The sequence below is a fragment of the Somniosus microcephalus genome, chromosome 1 (genome assembly GCF_052327205.1).
Source record: "Somniosus microcephalus isolate GS21.2 chromosome 1, FLI_Smic_1.0, whole genome shotgun sequence".
NCBI classification, from domain to species: Eukaryota; Metazoa; Chordata; class Chondrichthyes; order Squaliformes; family Somniosidae; genus Somniosus; species Somniosus microcephalus.
In genome coordinates, this window is record NC_140987.1 from 363,990,672 (window position 1) to 364,015,748 (window position 25,077).

The following is a 25,077-nucleotide window of genomic DNA, read 5'->3' on the forward strand; positions in this document are numbered from 1 at the left end:
AGTGCATCCGCGAGGCTGAGAAATACTTGGAAAGCACATTTCTAGAAGTGATCACCCCGCAGCTTCAGAATGTGCAGGCAGAGAGGGAATGGGTGACCACCAGACAGAGGAGGAGGACCAGGCCGGTAGGGCAGAAATTCCCAGAGTGCATCTCGCTCGCTAACCAGTTTACAGTTCTGGAAACTGGTGGGGGTGATGGTTCTTCTGGGGAGAGCAGCCAGAGCCAAGGCCACGGCACCACAGGTGGCTCATCTGCACAGAGGGGGAGGAAGAAGTGTGGAAGAGCAAGTGATAGGGGGTTCATTGGTATGGGGAACAGATAGGCATTTCTGTGGATGCAGGCATGACTCCAGCATGGTATGTTGCCTCCCTGGTGCCAGGGTCAAAGATGTCACTGAGCGGTTGCAGGACACTGAGGGGGGAGGGTGAACAGCCAGAGGTCGTTGTCCATATCAGTACCAACGACATAGGCAGAAAGAGGGATGAGGTCCTGCAGGCAGACTATAGGGAACTAAAAGAGATTAAAAAGCAGGACCTCAAAAGGTAGTAATCTCCGGATTACTCCCAGTGCCACGTGCTAGTGAGTACAGGAATAGGAGGATAGAACAGACGAATGCGTGGCTGGAGAGATGGTGCAGGAGGGAGAGTTTTAGATTCCTGAGGCATTAGGACCGTTTCTGGGGAAGGTGGGGCCTGTACAAGCCGGACAGGTTACACCTCAATAGAGCCGGGCCCAATACTCTCACGGGGAGGTTTGCTAGTGCTGTTGGGGAGGGTTTAAACTAACTTGGCAGGGGGATGGGCACCAGCATATAGGAGAAGAGTGGAATAAGGTGCATACAAGAGTGATTGTGTTGTATAATACTAGAGGCAGTAGTAGTACAATATTAGATAGGAGCAGACCAAGAAAATCTATGAAAAATTCAAAAATGGGTTTAGAATGCATGTACGTAAACGCACAAAGAATGGTGAGTAAGGTTGGTGAGCTACAAGCACAATTAGCCATGTGGCAATATGATGTTGTGGCAATAACAGAAACGTGGCTTAAAAAGTATGTGGACTGGGCACTTAATATTCAAGGGTACAAGGTGCTCAGAAAAGATAGGGAAGGGAAAAAGGGAGGTGGGGTGGCAGTGCTGATTAAGAAAGACATTGTAGTGTTGGAAAGGGAGGATGATCTCGAGGGGACAAGGACAGAATCTATTTGGTTAGAGTTGAGGAGCAAAAAGGGTATGATCACACTATTGGGGGTATTCTACAGGCCTCCAAATAGTGAGAGGGAGGTAGAGGAGCAAATCTGCAGGGAAATTGCAGAGATATGCAAGAGCGATACAGTGGTGATACTAGGGAACTTTAATTACCCAAATATCGATTGGGATAATGCTAGGGTAAAGGGAAAGGAGGAGGAGGAATTTCTGAAATGTGTTCAGGAGAATTTCCTTGACCAGTATGTTCTTGGCCCAACTAGGAAGGAGGCATTGCTGGATCTGGTGCTGGGGAATGAGGTGGACCAGGTCGACCAAGTGTCTGTGGGAGAACACTTGGGTACGAGTGATCAACGTATCATAAGATTTAGATTAGCAATGGAGAGGAGCAAGGGACAATCTAGAGTGGAACTTCTAAACTGGAATAGGGCAAAGGATCTAGCCAGGGTAAAATGGAACTAAAGACAGACAGGAAAAACTAACGGAACAATGGGTGATCTTTAAGGGGGGGGGGGGGGGGGGGGAATGTTCCAAGTACAGGCTAAGTACATTCCAACAAGAGGGAGGGTAACGGAACCAAAGCGAGGGCTCCTTGGATGACGAGGGAGATAGAGATGATGATAAAACAAAAAAAAGAAGAGGGTGTATGATGCATGTCAGGTGAATTCTTCAAGGGAGAACCAGACCAAATACAATGAGTTGAGAGGGGAAGTGATGAAGAAAATAGGATTGGCAAAGAGAGAATGAGAGCAGAATGGTGGTTAACATAAAAGGGAACCCAAAAATCTTCTACCAGCATGTAGAGGCCCATTAGGGACAAAGGAGGTAATATATGCTTAGAGGCACAGGGCAAGTCTTCAATACTCAATGAGTACATTGTATTGGTGTTTACTAAGGAGGTGGATGCCAACAAAATATCGGTAGAAGTGGAAAAGGTAGAAGCAATGGAAGGGGTAAAAATTGATGGGACAAGATGTACTAGAAAGGCTGGGGATGCTTAGTGTAGACAAGTCACCTTGTCCAGATGGCTTGCATCCCAGGTTGCAAAGGGAATTGGGGGAGGAGATAGCGGAAGGGCTTGCCATAATTTTCCAATCTTCTCTAGATGCGGGGAGGTGCCCGAGGATTGGAAAGCAGCAAATGTGACACCATTGTTCAAGAAAGGGTGCAAGGACAATCCTAGTAACTACAGGCCTGTCAGTTTAATATCAGTGGTGGGTAAAGTTTTAGAAACAATAATCAAGGAAAAAATTAATGGGCACCTGGAGAGGTTTAAGCAAATTAAGGAGAGCCAACAGATTTGTAAAAGGCAGATCTTGTTTGACTAATCTAATTGAATTTTTTGATGAAGTAACAGGGAGGATTGATGAAGGAAAAGCAATGGATATTGTCTACCTGGATTTTCAGAAGGCGTTTGACAAAGTGCCACATGGAAGGCTGGTTAACAAAATTGAGGCTCATGGAATAGGTGGGTCAGTGGCAGCTTGGATAAGGAATTGGCTTAAGGACAGAAAACAGCGAGTTGTGGTAAATGGCTGTTTTTCAGACTGGAGGATGGTAGACAGTGGTGTTCCCCAGGGGTCAGTGCTGGGTCCACTGGGTTTTTTTGATCTGTAAATGACCTGGATATTGGAATACAGAGTAGAATTTCTAAATTTGCCGGTGACACTAAACTTAGGGGTGTGGCAAACAGTAAAGATGATACCAATCAACTGCAACAGGACATAGAAAGGCTAGCAGAATGGGCAGATGGAATTTAATATAGAGAAGTGCGAGGTGATGCATTTTGGCAGAAGGAACAGGGATAGGCAATATACACTTAATGGCACAGTTTTAAAGAGTGTGCAGGGACAGAGGGACCTGGGAGTTTATGTGCATAGGTCCCTGAAGGTGGCAGGACATATGAGAGTGGTTAGCAAAGCATATGGGATCTTGAGCTTCATAAATAGAGGTACTAAGTACAAAAGTAGAGAAGTGATGCTGAACCTTTATAAAGTGCTGGTTAGGCCACAACTGGAGTATTGCGTCCAGTTCTGGTCACCACACTTTAGGAAGGATGTGAAGGCCCTAGAGAGGATGCAGAGGAGATTTTCCAGAATGGTTCCGGGGATCTTAGCTACAAGGATAGGTTGGAGAAGCGGGATTTGTTTTCATTAGAGCAAAGGAGGTGGAGGGGATGATTTGATAGAGGTGTACAAGATTATGACGGATTTGGATATGCTAGACGGGGAAAGGCTGTTCCCACTAGTTGATGGTACAAGGACTAGGACACAGGTTTAAGGTTTTGGGCAAGAGATACAGGGGGTTGTGAGGGAAAACTTTTTTACGCAGCGAGTGGTGACGACCTGGAATTTGCTGCCGACGGAAGTGGTGGAAGCGGAGACACTCCATGTTTTCAAGGGGAGACTGGATAGGTACTTAAGGGAAATAAAATTGCAGGGCTACGGGGATAGAGCAGGGGAATGGGACTGACTGGATTGCTCTACAGAGAGCAGGCACGGCGGACTCGATGGGCCGAATGGCCTCCTTCTGTCATGACTCTTATGTCCGTCATCTTTCATAGCTGGGGTTGTACCACAGGGAAATTTTTACAAATAGAAACTGCTGGGGAAAAAACCCTCCATTGTTGCCCAAAGGCAGAGGTTCCTAAATTGGGATGCATGTCCAGGTTATCAAGGGGGCATGAGGTGGATGGGCTGTTGATGAACGAGAGCCACGCATAACCAGAGGAGGTGTATTAACGGCACAGTTTCAATCCCTGCCGATTTCTGGAAGTGGACAATAGACCTCTCAGAGCTGCTTCTGGTGCATAGTAACCGATTACTGTTGTACCAGAAGCAGCTCTGATAGATCAAATCACCGCTTCTACATATCGGCGGGGATACAAACATCCCACGTTGTGCTAGGACAGCCACAATGCATTTCCTCTGGTTATGCGAGGCTCCGTTAGTTAAAGTGAAAGAAATTTCTGTGGCATCGCCTGATTGCTGCATGAAAGTAGAGATATTTGAAGCAGTTGACTATTTGAGGCACACAATTCCTGCATGACTGAAGGCAGGGTGAGCATTTTGCACTTCTCAACATTGTTCACCAGTTTTTGAATCGGATTAAACTCTGTTATATCTTCGCAGAGATTACAAAACACCATTAGCAAAACCACGGAGGGGCATGAATTGGACACGAGTTTGAGAGGGGGCAGAAGGCTCAGTTAAAAAAAAAAAGAGCTTGGGAGCCTCTGCTCCAAGGCAAAGTAGGGCTTACTGAAGCGGACAACTTGTACCTGACTTAGTCATGTTATAATGTCCCTTACATGATTTCTTCCCAGCAGAACTTGATTCCAGTGTTGGATTACTCCAATCGTGCAGGAATGATGGGATATGTAGATCATTCAAGGGGTGCAAAGGAGGGCTAGTAGCTTGATTGCAAAACTGAACTGACAGAGATAAGAGAGGTTGGCTACCTGCGACTTTTGTCCATTGAAAAGACTAAAGGGTGATTAGATAAAGGTATTTAAGGTTATGAAGGGGTTTGTAGAATTTAAACCCTGATATTTTTTTCTGCCATAAACAAGGCTCTAGAACAAGGGGTCATTGTTTCAAATTAAGGATGACTAAAGAAAGAGTGAAATTCAGGTATTTGTTTCAGTAAAAGTGAAATAATTATTTGGAATGGACCACCAACAAGAATTGTGGAATTAGAAAATATGACAAGAGTTCTAACAGGGACTAGATACTGTCAGCAAATAAGATTCAGGTTCATTGGATTTATAAATGCATCAGGGAAATTGTGGAGATTTGTATGGGTTGGGTAGATGGACCAATGGTCTACTTTATGATCTGATGTTTTTTTTTCCCCATCCATTGATTCAGTGACATTAAAATCCCTGGAAAATGCATGACTGTGCACGATAACACAGCTGGAAGTGAGTTCCAACCATAAAACTCACTGCTGACAATGTATGCTCTAAAGAATTACTTTTTGACTATTAGATTAAGCCAACATAGAATGTACATGGACAAAGCATGGTGAAAAACATGAAGCAGCTGGTGAAGTTTAACCTGAAGACGTGCAGGTAAATTGGTACTTGGTATTGACGTTTTTAGTTCAGCAGTGGATTATTGTTAAATATTCAATACAGATTGAAAATGATTTTAACAAAGGTTCTACATTTTCAAAACTAACATGGTGTAGAGCTTAAAATTTAATGTGCAGTGTTATTTTACTTGTCATCATAAGAATTCATGACTGATTCCTTCATTTTGTCAGCTGGTATCCAATAAAACATTACTCGCAGTTCTCAATTTTAAAAATCCTCATCCTTGTTTTCGAATCCCTCCATGGCCTTGCCCCTCCATATCTCTGTAACCTCCTTCAGGCACAAGTAAGGAATGTGATGGAATACTCTCCACTTGCCTGGATGAGTGCAGCTCCAACAACACTCAAGAAGCTCGACACCATCCAGGACAAAGCAGCCCGCTTGATTGGCACCCCATCCACAAGCTTAAACATTCACTCCCTCCACCACCAGCGTACCGTGGCTGCAGTGTGTACCATCTACAAGATGCACTGCAGCAACTCGCCAAGGCTTTTCAGCAGCACCTCCAAAACCCGCGACCTCTTCCACCTACAAGGACAAGGGCAGCAGGCGCATGGGTACACCACCACCTGCAAGTTCCCCTCCAAGTCTCACACCATCCTGACTTAGAAGTAGATTGCCGATCCTTCATCGTCGCTGGGTCAAAATCCCGACACTCCCTACCAAACAGCACTGTGGGAGTACATTCACCACACGCACTGCAGCGGTTCACCACCACCTTCTCAAAGGCAACTAGGGATGGGCAATAAATGCTGGCCTTGCCAGCGACGCCCAGATCCCATAAACGAATAAAAAAAAGCCCTACAAGCCTTTGAGGTCTCTACACTCCTCCAATTCTGGCCTCTTGCATATCCCCGATTTTAATCGCTCCACCATTGGCGACCGTGCTTTCAGCTGCCTCGGCCCTCCGCTCTGGCATTCCCCCTATAAACCTCTCTACCTCTCTCTTAAACCAAGTTTTTGGCTGCTGTCCTGATAACTTTTTCTGTAGCTTGGTAACAAAATGTTTTTATCGATATCGCTCTTGTTAAGCACCTCGAGACGTTTTGCTATGTTTAATGCACTATGTAAGTTTGTTATTCTGATGTTAACAGTATTAGAAGCCTATTATGCGGTGTTTAATGGTTTTTGTCTCGTTAATGGTAACACAAATGATTAATTGCAGCAGGGATTTGCCCAGACCCCATTTGGTTTTGTATTGTACTTCTCAAACTCTAAGGACTAACTGACTTTGATTTTTCCAGTTGTCTGGGACTTCACCCTGCCTAATGTGAGCGAATTCTAGTCTATATTTGGTATGGCTCCTTTGTAAAGTAAATCCCAGATTACAAGCACTTTAGGACTTAGTCACTGCCTAATGACTATACTGGAGAGTGTGGCACTCGCCAATTTCCTACCATTTGACAAACGTTCCTTGCCAAATGTTTGTATGATTAAAGAACAATATGGTAACATTATACTGCTGCAAAAAAAAAAGTACTTAACAGAGGGACCATTACTAAGTGACTCCAGGGCTTTTATTAATCATTTATTATTTTTACAGCCCACTCCACTTAACAGATAATTATGACAGACACTTACATTTCAATAGCATTCCATTTTAGGCAAACCCAATCTGGTCTGCTTTTAAACTAGTTTGTCTCCTTCCCCCTGCTAAAAAAATCTTTAATGCAAGGTGACACTGCATTGAATCCTGCAACCTACTCCATCAATCATTTGTTGCTGAGCCACAGGGTAAAAGTTTCACAACCCGTTAGTTACTTTTCATTATAAAGTGAGAATTAAATTGATGCATTAGTTTACTTCAGTAGCTGAGGTATTCTTTAAGATTGAAGCAATGTATTGGCTACAACCACTTAAGAGGAAATACACCTCCATATAAATGTACCAACTTTTGGATCAATAGACATGCAAAGGTGAAGACTGAAATTGTTATTAAGACTTCCTCTTCATTTACAAGTGTTTAAACAAGAATTACATATTTCCCCCATCAAAATTGCCTGTGATTCTGCCTTTGGAAACTTCATAACAATGTTCAATGTCATCTGGTTGCTCAGCTAAAGCTCAGATCTGAGAAAAGGAAAAGGAACAACTGAACTTCGCCCAAGTCCAAACAATTGTAAGAACCCAGGAATAAGAGAGGAGATGGTTCACAAGATAAAAAGTAATTATGAGTTGGATTGGATTTGAAAATCGAACAATCATTGAAACTAATAATCAAGGTCAGTGTTAAACCATTATCACCATCTATACTTTCAGTTTGACATGCACGTTATGAGAATCTACCAATTCAACACATTGGCAGTAAGTTTAAAGCATAGTTCAGAATATACTATAAATATAAAACAAACTTCCACTGGTGATTGCTGAGAAAGCTGTACAAGTGAAACCAAGTACTTAACATTGATCTTCAAATTTCACTATTGTTCAGTGGTACCGCCTCACAACTCATTGTCTTTTCTAGGTTCAAACACCTGTTTCTCACACAAGTGCAAATTAATCTTCAGCAATATACTTTCCAAGTACTGAGCATGTCAGTTGGAAGACCAGTGACCAGGCATCATAGGGTTGTTTTGAAGGTCAAAGGCAAGTTGTAAAATAATAAAAAAGCAAAAGGACAAGAAAAGGCCAGCCTGTTGAAGCTCATCCCCCTTATGACAACATACTTGTTTATCTTTGCAAGACCAATACTATAATAGTTAGCCTTTTAAGAACACAGCCATCAGAACAAATCAGCTGCCAATTAGTGGTACCATATTCATCTGTTAATGTTTGTTTTAGTTTGATGCACTGCCTGCTATTTTTATTGGAAAATCATTTGCAAGAAAAAAATTCTACAATTAACCTTTTTGTGAAAGTGCTTTCATGCTAAGAGTTATTAACTATAACAATTCCACAGATAACAAGTGTGAACTTCTCTAATTCTACGTTGTGCCTGTTATTTTCAATCTGCACAATAAGACCACCATTTTTTTTTTTTTTAACACCATCATCCGTTCAGCTGCCAGCTGCCTCCCTTCCCCTAGCCCACCAGGCCAAACTTCCCCTAATGTTCTCTGCTGCCCTAGCCCTGAACTTGCATCCTTCTCTAGATTTGATCCCATCTCCTGCCTTGCTCTCACCGATCTCATCTTGTTCATGAGACAAACCTCCTGCGCCCTTGACCCTATTCCGACCAAACTGTTGACCATCCAACTTCCCTTCCTGGCCCCCATGTTAACTGATAGTTAACCATTTCCTCTCCTCAGGTACTGTACCCCTCCCGTTCAAATCTGCCATTATCACCCTTCTCCTCAAAAAAAAACTCTTGACTCCCCTTGCACACTACCTCCCCATCTCCAACCTCCCTTTCCTCTCCAAAGTCCTTGAACATGTTGTCACCTCCCAAATCCGTGCCCATCTTTCCCGCAATTCCATGTTTAAATCCCTCCAGTCAGGTTTGCACCCCCACTACAGTACGGAGACATCTCTTATTAAAGTCACAAATGACATTCTATGTGACTGTGGCGAACTATCCCTCCTCATCCTTCTCGACCGATCTGCAGCCTTCAACACAGTTGACCACACCATCCTCCTCCAAAGCTTCTCCTCTGTTGTCCAGCTGGGTGGAACTGCCCTTGCCTGGCTCCATTCTTATCTATCAAATCATAGCCAGAGAATCACCTGCAATGGCTTCCCTTCCCACTCCGTTACCTCGGGAGTCCCCCAAGGATCTATCTCTGTCCCCTTCTATTTCTCATCTACACGCTGCCCCTCAGTGATATCATCCAAAAACACGTCATCAGGTTCCACATGAATGCCAATGACACTCAGCTCTATCTCACCACATCTTTTTTTCCCCTCCACTGTCTGATTTGTCACACAGCTTGTCCGAAATCCAATACCGGATGAGCAGAAATTTCCTCCAACTAAATATTGTGAAGACTGAAGCCACTGTCTTTGGTCGCTGCCACTAATTCCGTTCTCTGCCCACCGTTTCCATCCCTGGCAACTGTCTGAAACTGAGCCAGACCATTCGCAACCTTGATGTGTTTCACCCAGAAATCAGCTTCCGACCACATATCCGTTCCATCACCAAAAATTCCTACTTCCACCTCCATAACATCGCCAGACTCCGACCATGCCTCATCTCGTCTGCTGCTGAAACCCTCACCCATGCCTTTGTTACCTCTAGACTGGACTATTCCAATACTCTCCTGGGTGGTCTCCCATCTTCCACCCTACATAAACTTGTGCTCATCCAAAATTCCGCTGCTCGTATCTTAACTCACACCAGGACTTGTTCACTCATCAGCCCAGTGCTTGCTGACCTACACTAGCTCCCGGTTGGACAACGCCTCAATTTTGAAATCCTTATCCTGGTTTTCAAATCCCTCACATGGCCTCGCCCCTCTCTAGCGCTGTAACCTCCTCCAGCCCTACAAGGCTTTAAAATCTCTGCACTCCTCCAATTCTGGCTTCTCGTGCAACCCGATTTTAATCACTCCACCATTGGCAACCATGCTTTCAGATGCCTTGGCCCCAAGCTCTGGAATTCCTTCCCTAAACCTCGCAGCCTCTCGACCTCCCTGTCCTCCTTTAAGATGCTGTTAGATCCGTGTGTTAATGGAGACACGGAATGCAGGAGTTGATTTAACAAGCGTTTACTGAACAAAGTCTGGAGGTGAACTAACAACACAAGACGCTACACAGGCTTATATACCCGAGTGGTCACTACTGGTACTACAGCATACAGGGGCTTCAAAAACATAGTTCCTCTTAAAAGGTACATACACCACAATTCCTCCCCTTTTAGATAAATAGTACATAACATTTTAAGTAATCATTAAATAACATTTTTACCATAATAATATACACATTTGCTGAAGTTAATCAATTACAAATTCAGTCTCTCTGGAGGCTTCCTGACTCGGTCCGGATAACTGTAGTAGGTTCTTTTGGCAAGGTCGATTCGGCTTCAATGCTAGTGTCGGGTTTATCTGGTTCCAGTATCACCGGATCGGAGGTAGATACTATGGGTATCTCTGCTTCATCATTAGGCGTAGAGTTGTGGTGTAGGTTGTCCTTTTTCGGCTGACTATGATCTGGTCAGCATGGCGCCTTATTATGCTTTCTCCAATGTCCACGGTATACATCAGTGGTCCTAGTCGTGTGCAAATAGTTCCAGGCTGCGATTTCTCGGTACGGTAGTCCCGGGCCAAAACTGGTTGACCTATCTGGAAGGTTCTAGTTGGCCTTTCATTCATGCTTTGAAATTGCCGGTTCTCTACGTCCCTTCTGACGTTTGGCTTGACCAAATCCAGCCGGCATCTTAGTCTTCTATTGAAAAACATCATGGCGGGGGTTTGGTTTGTAACCACGTGTTACATTCCTGTACGCAAACAAGAAGTTATCTACCTTATGCTGTAGATTTATGTCTTCATTACCCATGGCCTTTATGGCCTTCTTAAAGGTCTGGACAAACCTTTCAGCCAATCCATTGGTGGCAGGATGGCATGGGGCGGACGTGTAGTGCTTAACCCCATTGTTTTTTGTTTTTTTGTTTTTTTAAGAACTTCCTGAATTCTTCGGATACAAATTGCGGTCCATTATCAGAACAGATCTGTTCAGGCAGCCCATTCCTGGCAAATGTGGTCCTTAATACTGTGATGGTTTTTTCCGTGGTGGTGGAGGACATCTTTATTACCTCCAGCCACTTGGAGTGTGCATCAACCGTGATTAAGAACATTGAGTCCATAAATGGACCAGCAAAGTCGATGTGCACCCTTTGCCAGGGAGATGAGGGCCACTCCCATGGATGTAGAGGAGCTTGTGGTGGGGCGTTTTGGACCTTCTGGCATCCTAGACAGCCCTTGGTCATTTCTTCGATGTCTCCATCGATACCTGGCCACCATACAAACGCCCTGGCTAGGTTCTTCATTTTCACTCCACCCAGATGCCCCTCGTGAAGCTCCTTTAGCACTTTATCCTGGAGTTTGGGTGGAATCACCACTCTGGATCCACACATCAAGGTTCCTCGGCACGGACAGCTGTTCTCTTCTTTGCGAGAATGCTGGCAACAGTGGTTCGCCATGTGCTGGCCATCCCTTCACCGTTAAATCGTAGACTCGAGAGAGAGAGAGAGAGAGAGAGAGAGAGAGAGAGAGAGAGAGAGAGAGAGAGAGAGAGAGAGAGAGAGTCGGGTCATTTCGCGTTTCCTTTTCAATGGTAGAATTTGTCACCGGTAGACATTCGACTATGATCGAGTGGAATATCTCCACTGGGTTCACTGTAGGCGCCTCTTCCACCATTGGCAACGGTAGGCGCGATAAACCGTCAGCATTCCCATGCTGTTTTGATCCTTTGTATTCTATGTCATATTGGTGTGCCCCTAGGAAAAGGGACCACCTCTGTAGCCTTTGCGCTGTCATAATGGGAACGCACTTTTTAGGGTTGAATATGGAGACGAGGGGTTGATGGTCAGTCAACAAGGTAAACTTTTGTCCGTGTAGGTAATGGTTGAATTTCTTCACCCCCCACACCAGGCTGAGTGCCTCCTGTCGATCTGGGCATAGTTACGCTCAGCTGAGTTCAATGAGCGTGACGCAAAAGCTATTGGCCGCTCCGAGCCATCAGGGAATCTATGCGATAATACCGCTCCCACGCCGTAAGGGGATGCATCGCACGCCAGTCTGATTGGCAGTGATGGGTTGTAATGAGCCAACACTTCCCTGGACGTGATCAAGCCTTTGCATTTATGGAAGGCGCGTTTACAGTCTTCGCTCCATTTCCAAGCTACTCCCGTTTGTAGCAGTGCGTTAAGCGGGTGCAGAACCGTCGACAAGTTTGGTAAAAATTTATGATAGTAATTTACTAATCCCAGGAACGACCTTAATTGTGAGACATTTTCAGGCACTGGGGCTTTTATGACCGCTTCAATTTTTTCAGGTGACTTATGCAACCCTTCTTCATTAATGACATGGCCACAGTATGATATTTGTTTCTGGAAAAATTCGCATTTGGGGCGATTTGCTCGTAGGCCCCGTTCTCTCAGCCTCGTGAGCACCTGCTCCAAGTTGGCAAGGTGCTCGTTGTCGTTTTCTCCTGTTAGAAGGATGTCGTCTAGGTAGCATCGAGTCCCCGGAATCCCTTGCAGGACTTGCTCCATAGCTCTTTGCCAGATAGCCGGAGCTGATGCCACTCCGAAAACCAGTCGATTGTACTGGTACAGGCCTTTGTGTGTGTTTATCGTGAGATACTTTTTAAGAGGCCTCCTTAACCTCCATCTGTAGATATGCCTGTGCTAAGTCAATTTTGGTGAAACGTTTCCCTCCGGATAGTGAGGCAAAAATATCTTCTATCCTCGGAAGAGGATACTGTACCGTGTGAAGGACCGGGTTTACAGTCACCTTGAAGTCCCCACAGATGCGAACTTTTCTCTGTTCAGATTTATCATTATTCAACGTTTTCATCATGACCGGGACGATGGGTGTTGCCCACTCGCTCCAATCTATCTTGGATAACATGCCTGCTTTTTCCAAATTCTCCAGCTGTGCCTCGACGGCTGGACGAATTGCGTATGGCACCGGCCTTGCCTTAAAAAACTTGGGAATTGCCGCATCTTCCACTTTTATTGAGGCGGTGGCGCCTTTCAGGGTTCCTAGTTCCTGTTGAAACACTTCTTTGGCGTTAGCCAAGATTTCTTTTAATCGTCCAGCTATGACGTCATCGGTTTTTTTCTTACTGGTCACCGTCAGTGCCTGAATGGAGTGCCAGTCTAAACGTATCTTTCTGATCCATTCACGTCCCAACAACGGTGGACCACCATCTTGCAGAATGTATAAATAAAACTTCTGTATTTCCTTGCCGTTGTGTACAACAGGCACCTTTATTTTCCCTCTGGGGTATACTTTCTACCCCGTATATGTTTTCAAGATAATGGATGTGTCTTTCAAAAGGTATATGCGGAAATAGCCACTCGTAATCCCGTCGACTTATGACGGTCAGAGCTGATCCTGTATCTAGCTCCATTTTGACTGGGGACCCCGCTATCGTGAGGGTAACCCAAATGGTCTGGTAATCATCTTTGGCAATTACATTATGTAATTTGAGACAGCTTAGTCTCTTGTTTCCGGAGTCGCTATCGCTCTTCTGGTCTTCGGAGCTACTGTCCGTCATCATTTGTACCTTTCTGTACTTTTCCTTATTGACCTTTTTACTGTCAGCGGATTTCTTTCCAGATCTGCATACACGTGCAATGTGTCCCATCTTTCCGCATTGCCTGCATGCTTTGTCCTTGAACCAGCGGTCCTTCTGGTCATGGGTGGATCTGCCGCAGCGATAACATCTCTCGAAACCCCGTCTCATTTCATGGGTGCCGAAGTCCTGTGGCTTTTGCTGTATCTCTGCAGCTCCTCTTGCTGCTGCTTCGTATGATACAGCCACACAAAGCCTTGTCCAGTGTCAAATCTTTCTCAGAAAGTAGTCTTTTCTGTGTTCCTTCGCTTAGGAGACCGCAGACGAATTTGTCTCGTAGAGAATCTGCCAGTCCTGCCCCGAATTGGCAGTGCTTTGACAGCTTTCGTAATTCGGTGAGGTAATCAGCGTTACTTTCATTCTTGTGCTGATTCCTCCTGAAGAATTTGAATCGTTCCGCTATCAGCAGCGGTGTTGGGTTTAAGTGCTCCTGTAAGGTATCAACAATCTCCTTAAAACTCTTGTCCATCAGTTTGGCTGGAGTGATCAAGTTTCGTAACAGCCCGTATGTCCTTGCGCCCATCAGATTTAGAAGTACCGATGCCTTTTTATCATCCGCTACTTCATTCGCTTTGCAATATACCTCCACTCTTTCCACATATGTGGTCCAATCTTCGATATCACTATCAAAAGCAGTAATATTGCCAGTCTTCGGCATCTTGAAAATCTAAAATGGCGCTTCCCGCGCTTTTCTTTCTTCCCCGAGTTAAGATGGCGCCTCCCGGGCTTTCCCGCCGCTGCCGCTGCTGTTCTCCGCGGTTCCCGTTGCGACCTGCAGCTTTTCGCGGTATTTCTATTTTTTTTATATATCGCTTCAATAGTTTCTCCGTTACTTGGAGAACCGTTCCCGTCGTGGAGCGGACCCTCTGGGACTTTCCCCTCCCTCTGCTCGGTCCGAACGCCGACCTGCTTTGCAGCACCGGCCGCGCCGAGTGCTCCACCCTCTCCCTCTCTTTGCTTCTGCTTCCCGACTCGCTGCCCGGCCCCGTTGCAGAGCCACCCGATCGAGCTCTAGCCCGCCGCAGCCCAGGAAGGATCAGTGCACTACCTGCCACCAGCCCGTTTAGCTGGGGAAACCACAGACTGGAGACCAAGCCTGGCCCTCGTTTTCGAGTTATTCTTTTTTTCTTGCTTCTGGCTTCGACTTTCGTCTGAGGAATCGATCCCCTTGAGGTGCTGCCGAATTGCAGGTAAGTTCATTTCTAACTCGTCGCCACTGTTAGATCCGTGTGTTAATGGAGACACTGAATGCAGGAGTTGATTTAACAAGTGTTTACTGAACAAAGTCTGGAGGTGAACTAACAACACAAGACGCTACACAGGCTTATATACCCGAGTGGTCACTACCGGTACTACAGCATACAGGGGCTTCAAAAACATAGTTCCTCTTAAAAGGTACATACACCACAGATGCTCCTTAAAACCGCTCTCTTTGACCAAGCTTTTGGTTGCTGTCCTAATATCTCGTTCTGTGGCTCGGTGACAAAACTGTTTTTATTGATAATGCCCTTGTTAAGTGTCTTGGAAAGTTTTGCTATGTTAAAGGTGCTATATAAATGAAAGTTGTTATTGTTGTTGCACAAATTTAATAGCACTGCACATTCACATCTCCTGGAGATTGATCCACTGCCTTGAGAAAACATGATACAGAAAACATATCAGCTCACCATCACATCAATCACTACAAATGAAGCTGAACAACTACAGAGGGCAGTTTAACGGAGCATTCCCAGGGATTTCCTAAAATCATATAGCAATATTAAAGATAAGGGCAAGTTAATTCTTTTGTACTAGTTGATCGCTTGTGGCAATGCTCAAAGAATGTAAACAAATTCGCCTCTCGCTTCCAACAATTCTCTTACATTCGTTCCTACTATCTTTGTCATTCTGTATTTGCTTCTCTCCACGTTTAAATCTCTCCCATCTGGTTTCGGCCCATCACAGCACTGAAACGGCCCTAATCAAGGGAAACAAATAACATCCTCTATGATCATGGTACATTATGCATCCTCATATTCCTCGACCTCACTGCAGCCTTTGACAGTCAACCACACCATCCACCTCCAAGACCTCACTGCCATTATCCAGCTCAGTGGTACTTGTCCTCGTTTGGTTTCATTCTTAGCTATCCAATCGTAGTCAGAGCATTCCTACCAATGGCTCATCTTCCTGCCCCTGTATGGTTACCTCTGGAGCCCCATAAGCGTCTATCCTTTGCCCCTCCTCTTCATACTATCCCCTTCATGACATCATCCACAGACATGGGACAGTTTTCACAGGTACTAAAGTAACACCCAGCTCTACCTCTCCACCGCTTCGGTGATGTCAGGCTGTTTGTCCAACATTCGGTCTTGGAAGAGCTGAAAATTCCTCCTGTTGAACATTGGGAAGACCAAAGCCATCATCTTCAGTCCTGCCACAAATTCCGTATCCTCCCAGGACACTGTCTCAGGCTGAACCAGATGATTTTCAACCTTGATCCAGACCGGAGCTTCTAACCCCACATGCTCTCCATCACAAAGACCACCTGTTTCCACCTCTGACATAACCCGCCTCCACCCAGACTTCAGCCGATTTTCTACTGAAACATTCATTCATGTCTGTGTTACTTCCAGACCAGAGTATTACAATGCCTTCCTAGGTAGCCTCCCATCTTCTACCCTTTGTAAACTTCAACTCATCTAAAACTCTGCCGCCCGCATCCTATCCTGCACCAAATCCCAGTTACCCCTCATCCTAGACCTCACTGACCTACATTGATTTCTGGTCCCCCAACACTGCCAAAATAAAATTCTTATCTTAATGTTAAAAACCCTTCATGGCCTCACCCTTCATTATTTCTGTGACCGTCACTAGCCCTAACCATCACCCTGTCAGAAATTTCTTGCTCCAACTCTGACCTCTAATACTTTCCTCTCTCCCTTTGCCCTGCCAATGAAGGCCGTGCCTTCAGCCATCTCTGCCTCATGCTGGGAATTCCCTGCCAAAACTCTCCCCCCCACTTCATCTCCTGCCAAAAGACCTTCCTTAAACCCTTTAACCAACCTTTTGGTCACACATCCTAGTATCTAATTTGGTTTGCCACCCATTTTTCTAAGATTATATCTTTGTGAATCACCATACAATGTTTTTCAATGTTAAAGATGCAATATAAATGTAAGTTGTTATTGTTCAGATTCACTCTTGTTTCCCCCCAATCTCTTCATATATCTGATTCTTCTTCCTCACACTTAGAATCTTCAATTTACTTTGTCTCTGGTCTCTTCTCTAAGGCTCTTGCATGTTGTTATAAATGTATTCAATATTTAACTTTTTTTAAAGCAAAATACTGGCCAATACTAGGATCAGGTGTGCCGAGGCTGTCACGAGATGGCGGAACATGCACAGGTGAAGAAGTGGGGAACCTGGGGGCTCAGGACTGAGTTGAAGTTAGGGAAGTTGGAACCTGTGAGTACTACACGAGATGGGACTGTGCCCTGGAAGCGAGAGTGTGTAGAAGGTGGGGCCTGAAATCACTGCAGACGTAAGGAAGTTTTTAATTCCCAAATGGCATGTAAAGAGTAGTTTTCAATAAAACTGCAATAATGTTCTTTCCTTTTTAGATTAAAACAAAATTCATGTTTGTACTTATTACAGAATCATAAATCCTGGAAAATGCATCAAATAATTTGTCAGAAGACAACATTTTCTTGTGCGGGGTAGAAGGGAGGGGAGAAAAAGACATACCCAGACCTCCCTATAAAATAAATCTTGCGCCTTCAACACTTGCATCCTCCAAGCTTTTACATACTAATTCTGCCCCATTCAATGAGTGAAGGAAAGTTTAAGTTGAAGCGTACGTCCCTCTGCACTTTGTATAATAACTTTGTTCCACACATGATTAGCTTATATTTAAGGCAGTTTAGGAGTTTTCAGCTTATTTGAGTTGATGTCAGTTTACTTGAAGCAACTGATCAACTTTTGCTAGTTTTCTAGATTGGCGTACATGAAGCAGTTATCTTCTGCTGTGCTGGATGAGAGGCATTACTGAACCAGTGAGGGTGTTGCACTCTTGTGCATCACTGAATGAACCCCTGGATTAATGCTGCGTAACTCAAGGACAGTACACTATAATTACATTAACACTGAAATAAATATATTCACACCTGTCAACTTGTGTTTTACAAAAAGAACTTACAGGAGTGTACAAAGATTGTTGGCATGAATATTGGTATAGCAGTTGTACATTCTTTAGCATCAAGACAAAATTGTGTGCACTACCTTTTCTGCTTTCAACAAAAATTCAAGCAGTGTACAATAATGGGAAAATGTTCAAAGCAATCAGAAGAAATGCAAAAAGAGAAATTTATCATTCACACAACTGATTTTTTCAAGACAAAACAGCTTTCCATTTCCTTCCAATGATTTTGACAGTTATAATGGGAAAATAGATCATAAATCACGAAGGTCATTGAGGAAGTCACAGACCATTTATTACTAATGCATCTCTACCAGTGCTTTTGTAAGACACTGAAGCTCAATTATCATAACACACTACAGATTTCATAAACATAATAACCATACGTATCTAAGCCATCCCTTCAGGAATCCTCAATTTCTTTTAACACTAGTTGCAGGTATTTACTGGCTATTCAAGAAATCATGGGGAACCTAAACACTCTGTTGCTCAGACATAGGTTTTTAAATGTTCAATAAACTATGTCATAGTCTATGTTGCTTTTCACAAGAAAGATTTATAAGTGACTATACAACCCCGGAAAAAAAATGCAAAATCTCCTTGTCATCAGCACCAACACTGAGGTCGACGTTCCTTCACCACCGCCACCCCGCACCGCCCCACCTCAAAAAAGGGGAAAGTTGAACAGATCAAGTAATTTTAGTGCCACTAATGCTCACTGCAGGTCAAATATATGCAACCTGATGACACAGAAAAATCATCTATAAACATGCTGCACAACAGTAACAGGGCAGAATACCTCCTTAGCATTTCCCACACATGGATTTCTTAATTCACAGCCAGGCAAATTTGATGAGGCTGATGCGTGCAGTCCCACTAAAATATATATATGCAATCTAATTACGTGTGCATCTATCACACATCCATCACACTTTGCTACAGATGCAAAACATTCATAAAATAATAAAGGCATTTCATCATGGGCTCGGACCTGGAGCCTGAAATTTACAAGCAGCTACAATGACCTGGGAGTCCTACATGTAGTACTTGAGCAGTGACCTTAAAAGCCACAAGCCAGGTTGCACTGTGGTCTAGACCACCCAAGAGCAACACAACAGGAGATCGCCTTAATAATGCTCTTCGGACAACCATCAGAGAGCCATTTCAAAAAGTATTTGGAAAGAGGTACGAGGAAAAAAGGCTGCCTATGTATTGCATATTATTCTTGGTCTGCAGCTTTGTTTTGTCATTTGTAAATTTTACACGTAGGAATGTTTAGTATTCTGTTCGTTCAAGCACCATACTATATTTGGTTCTTAAATGTGAGATTTTTCAGATTGAAGTCTTTGTGCTAATTTACCTTGTCAGGTGTTTGGCTCCATTCCTGCATAAACACTGCATAAGCATAGCATATCAAATTAATCTAAATTGATAAACTGTTGTACTTCTCTACAATTAACATTTCTCCCATTCCAAACAGAAATACATAACCACTTCAGTTAGTGTAGTTTGGAATGAAAACCCTATAGAAATAGATTCCATTGTAGCAGCTCCATATTAGGTTCCATCTACAGTACTACAATGACATCTTAATCCACAGGTTTTCAATTTGCAACAGAATGAACTATGAGTTTAGATTTGAATTAACAAGGCCATAGAAAAGCAAACCAAGCACTCAGGTTTATTTCTAGAGGGATAGACTTGAAAATTAGCGAAGTTGTGCTAAACTTGTGTAGAGCCTTAGCTAGACCACACTTGGAGTATTGTGTACAGTTCCGGTCGCCATATTACAAAAAGGATATAAAGGCACAGGAGAGGGTGCAAAAGAGACTTATAAGGATGATACAGGTTGAGCGTCCAAAATCCGGAGTTCCAAAATCCAGACTGTTCCGGAATCCGGATTTTGGATGCTCAACCTGTACTTCAAAAAGCCATTAACTTTTGTTGTCTTTTTTTGAAAAATCCTATGAAAAATGCGAGTGATGCAATAAAACTTCAGTGTTGTGTTTTATCCTTAATCTGCACAGCGCCACCAAGTGTTTCCGCCAGGCTGCGGCCACAGCACTACGCCGCCCTGGTGGCCTAGTGTGGGCCATTGGATGCTCTGCAGAGCTCGCAGCGTCCCTCCCCTTTAACAGAAGGCATGGGGCGGAGAAACGAGTCAGTGCTACGCGGAGCGGCCCAGGCATTTCCGGACTCGGAACGTGTTTCTGATGTCCGAAGTCCGGAAACGCCCGAGCCCAGGTTGCGATATTTCCGGACTTCAGAAACACGTTCTGAAGTCCGGAAAAACACGAAAACCGGCTCGGCCTCGGTCCCTAGATTCAGGATGCTCAACCTGTACCAGAACTACGAGGTTATACCCATCAGGAAAGGATGAACAGGCTGGGTCTCTTTTCTCTTGAAAAGAAACGGGTGACCTAACAGAGGTCTCGAAAATTATGAAAGGTTTTGATAGAGTAGACAGAGAGAGAGTGTTTCCACTTGTCGGAAAGAACAAAACTTGAGGCCATCAATACAAGATAGTCACCAAGAAATCAAATAAGGAATTCCGAAGAAACAAAACTTATTTACCCAGAGAGTGGAACTCGATACCACAGGGATTAGTTGAGGCAAATAGTATAGATGCATTTAAGAGGACGCTGGATAAGCATATGAGGGAGCAGGAATTGAGAGCTATGCTGATAAAATTAGATGAGAAAGGAGAGGAGGCTCGAGTGGAACATAAATGCCAGCATTGACTGGTTGGGCCAAATGGCCTGTTTGTGCTGTATATGCTACATAATTCTATGTAAAAATGTGACAAAATAATCAACTGGAGGAATGTTACTATTCAAGCCGCTCTCACTACCCCATCCCATCCTCCAAAAAAGATACACAGCAGAGACTTCCTTCAGTGTTAGACTTACAGTACCAAGTACCTGATGCATGCAAGTCTGCACACAAATCTGAAATGAAAAACAAATACAATTCTAATGCTGAAAGTGCAGTCGTTTCAACACTAAAAACTAGCTCACCCAAGAACTTACTAGATCAACAACTACAAATCTGTAAAAGTCTTTAGCTTTTCTTCCCTTTTATCCAAAACTGGATCTAAGGTAGCAAAGGAATTTTATTCTCCCTTTGCGTAACTATAATTTTTGCACTTAAATGTTTCCAGGGAGGACAGCAGCATTGTGGTCGTTACTGATCAGTAACCCAGAGCTCTGGAGTAATAATCTGGAGTTCAAATCACATGGCAGTTTGAGAATCTGAAATCAATTTAAAACAAATCTGGAAATAAAAAGTGACTATGAAGCCATTGGATTATCATAAAAACCCAACTGGTTCACTAATGTCCATTAGGGAAAGATACCTGCTGCCCTTCCCTAGTCTGACCTGTGTGTGACGTCAGTCCCATACCAACATCGTTCACTCTAAAGTGCCCTCTGAAATGGTTTTGCAAGCCAATCAGTTGCATCAAATTGCCCTTTCCTTGAGGGATACAGTTTGGTCAACCACAGCTGAAGGCACAGGCTAGTCAGAGCTAAATAACACAAAAGGGGGCATTGCTGGCCTCACGCCTCTTTTTCCAGATTCACTGACTAAAGTGGTGCCCACTAAACAAGGCACTGGGACCAATCTCTGAACCCCTGGCAGCCAGAGGGTCCATGCAAGTCTCTCAGGCAGACCAAAGACTTAAAGTGAGGACTTTTACATTTTGCCCCAACCCAAAAGATGTTTAAGTTAAGTCTAGATGCCAACTGGCAGCGAGAACCTCAGAGGACGATCATGCAGCTGCAAGCCCGAGAGATCTACAGCTGCAAATCATTTGCCTACCCTTTTGGTTAGCTCTAGGCCCTGCATATAAAATGGCCCAGGACAGGAAATCCCAGCATACCTGGGACTGGACAGAAGCAACACAGAGTGTGCTGCTCTTGTCTCGTGCTGGGATGGTGGAATTGGCCCTGTGCATTGGTTGAAAGTTGTAATTTCAGAGAAATTAAGTGAGGTAATGGGTTAGACACTGGCTTTTCACCTCTGAAATATGGATTCAAGTGCAGCCCAGACTGAGGGGATAAAATCTCTTCACTGCTAGCTGCAAGGATCCTCTGTGAAATTAAGTTGAATAGTCTCAATTCAGTTTCTTGTGAAGCCCACAGCACAAAACCGTCCCAATTCAACACTAACTGACAACCTCACTCAAAAGGTCACAAGAGAGCTGGTATGGGAAATGGAAAAAATGTCACATTGATGACCTATGATGTAGGGATGCTCTTCTGCGCTGTGCTACACCTACCTGATCTGGAGTGCTCCATGCTGACAGAGTGCCTGAAATGGAGGTTACATCCCCAAGCACCAACCTCCCTTACCTTCATGGAGTCAAAAATTTACATTCATATTTAGATAAAAATTGAAGTTTCAACCTGATTTCACAACTTTAACCATTTTTCCATAGAACAGATTTGGAAAAAAGTTACATTTAAGGGTTGTATTTTAAAGCAAAGTGTATTCACGCAAGTTTAAAGAAAAGGCACCAAGAGAAAAGGCTATTAAAAGTGCCGAGTTTCTACAAAGACTAAATAATAAGCAATTTGTTAGATTAAACAAGTTATCTCCACTGTGCTGGGAGGTCCCTGATCCTGGGCTCTTAGCTGAGGTTGCCTGGCATATACAGCATCCTCCCCGGCTTGTGAACAGGGGGAGATAAAAGATCAGGACAGAGATCCGGACAGAGACAGGCCAGCAGTCAGATAAAGACAAGACTGCAGGTCTTTAAACAGAGATCTGAGGGCAAAGTTTCACCAGGCTCAAATGGAGAATGAAAGAGTAGTTGGGAGTTATTTTGTTCAAGTAAAGCAAGGTGACCCTCTGATGTGGGGAAGTGTAGCATGTCTTCATGAAATAATAAAACAAATAATGAACAAGTTGCACTGATAGAATTAGGTGAGTCTCATCATACAGGAAACTTTGTGCTATCTGGCACCGACGGGACCGAGCTGTTGCCGTCCCATCAAAAGTGCCGGACAAACCAGCGCTAATGTTGAAACATAGGGAGATTTTGAGCTCCGTATCTGGCAACAAACCCTGTTGCAACAGCTTCTAAACAGTCGGCCGTACCTTGCAAGCGTCTCTGTAGCTTAGCAGCAGCTTCAGCGAGACCTTGCAGAGCCTGACTGGTGAAAAAAAAGCAACGAAAAGAAAAAAAACCTAACGAAACGGCTCCTGATTTTTGCCGGTGGCTCGAGCATTCCGGACAGTTAACCTCCGGATAAACCAAAGTTTCCTGTACATGCATGTTTACTTGTGGTGAAATAAAAACAGCTTAACGATTTGTATCTGGCATATTCTTACCAGGCATTTTCTCAATCCTTGAAAAAGATGGAAAAGGCACATTGGGAGATCAGAAGGGGGTATTTTTGTTACAGCTGGGTTGCAGCAACATGCCACTGCATATTGTCTACTCAGGCACAAAGGCCATGGAAATCCCTTATGGAAGCAACCGACTCATCCATACAGGCAGCAATACAAACATTGCAATACTCTCCTGTATGAAGAAAAAAGTTATGCGGAAAGGGCAGGGCAAATAACACAAAGTGAAAAGCTGTCAGAAAACCAGCACATGCTTGAAGGGCTGAATGTCCTCCTTCAGTGCCATTAAATTATATGGGTATGTAAGCAAGCTGTGTGCTCAACCAGCTTGCAACCAAAAACAAAACTGGTAACCAGCAGTAGGCTGCTCATGCCTATATTTTTTGGCATGCTGCTTTTATGTATTTGTTCAATATTGCTTCCAAACAGAAGTAAAACTACAATGGGGTAGAGTTTCCACTTCGGGTGCAATTGGGAAATTGCACCCAAAATGCGTTTGAATTTGTGCTGGTTAGGCTACAGCTCAAGTTTCTGCTAAAATTAATTTGCATAATCACAAATGCAAAATCTCCATGAACCAGCCCAATCGGGCAGTGTAATAGAATGTAATTGTTTTACTCTTTCCATTAAAAAGTCTTCCTTGCTGTATTTAAGTGTGATAACCTGGTGCAGTTTTATTAATACAGCTGAAAATGGGTTTATCAGCAAAAATACACCTTTTTAATGAGGGTGTCCAGTCCTCCAACTGAGTAATCTGATTAAAGTCCTTTTCAGTGTTTTCAAAAAACCCAATACTGAATCATTTAATAGTTTCACTGGAGTGCACTAGTCAGTTTCTTAGCAAATTAAATATTTTTTGTTATGAAAAAATATTTAAAACGTGTCTACTGGTGCCTGTGCGAGTAAGAAAACAAGCATCATTTGAAGAGCCCTCACATCAAGTGCAAGTATACGGAATCTTGCAATTTCGACCTGGGGGGGGGGGGGGGGGGGTGGCCAGTTTTGCGGGCGGGGCGGCCTGTTGTGAGCAGGGCCTGATCCAGATGAATTGAATCTTGAACCAGCGTAAAAGATCGCGGAAAACATGAGGCAAGTGGTTTTGGGCGTAACTCACTAACATTTAAAATTCCCCGATCTTTTGCGTTGGTTCAGCCGATTCGGCCCAGATTGCACTGCTATAACTAGCATAAACTCAACCCCAATGTCAATTCTTCAACATTTTTTGCAAAGCGACCCTTTATGCACTTAAGAACAAGTTGAGTCAAAGATGGGATGTGCTGCTACCTACAATCTCAAAATGCTTTTTTTTTTTCCTTTCAAAGTTTACTGTCAAGACAGGCCAAACTTGAATTCTTCTGCCGTATACATTTAACCGTTATTGTAACACAATACATGTATAATGGAAATGGCTTTCTGCAACCAAAGAAAGCAGATATCACAGAAATCACAGAAACCCCACAGTGCAGATAGAGGCCATTTCGGCCCATCGAGCCTGCACCGACACATATCCCACCCGATCCCCGTAACCCCTACACCAACACATATCCCACCCTATCCCCATAACCCCACGTATTTAATCCCCCTAACACTAAGGGTCAATTTTTTATCATAGCCAATCAACCTAACCTGCACATCTTTGGACTGTGGGAGGAAACCGGAGCACCCGGAGGAAACCCACGCAAACACGGGGAGAATGTGCAAACTCCACACAGACAGTCGCCCGAGGCCGGATTCGAACCCGGGTCCCTGGCGCTGTGAGGCAACAGTGCTAACCACTATGCCACCGTGCTGCCCACTAAACTAGGCACACAAGAATAAAGAAAAGAAAAATACCAGAGGGCATGAAGAGTACAATGTCATCATTGTAACAGTGCTGAAGGGAAAATATGCCCACTACTGATTTTAATTTTTTTTTCGTATTTGTTTATTTTAGTTTGAATTTTATTATTTTTTTAAAATGAAAATTGAACAAATTCTCTTGTGCTCAGAATATGCTTTCAAAATCTCACATT

The 25,077-nt window shown here is 43.9% G+C and overlaps 1 protein-coding gene and 1 long non-coding RNA gene across 6 annotated transcripts in view; one reads left to right on the forward strand and one right to left on the reverse strand.

Moving 5' to 3' along the window:
• diaph2 (diaphanous-related formin 2) overlaps positions 1–25,077 on the reverse strand; it is a 940,841-nt gene that overhangs the window by 708,968 nt on the left and 206,796 nt on the right. The window lies entirely within an intron of this gene.
• On the forward strand, positions 1,746–18,977 carry LOC147125003 (uncharacterized). Its single transcript, XR_015079404.1, has 3 exons — positions 1,746–5,277; positions 7,359–7,523; positions 16,858–18,977. It is a non-coding gene; the product is annotated as an uncharacterized LOC147125003 (long non-coding RNA).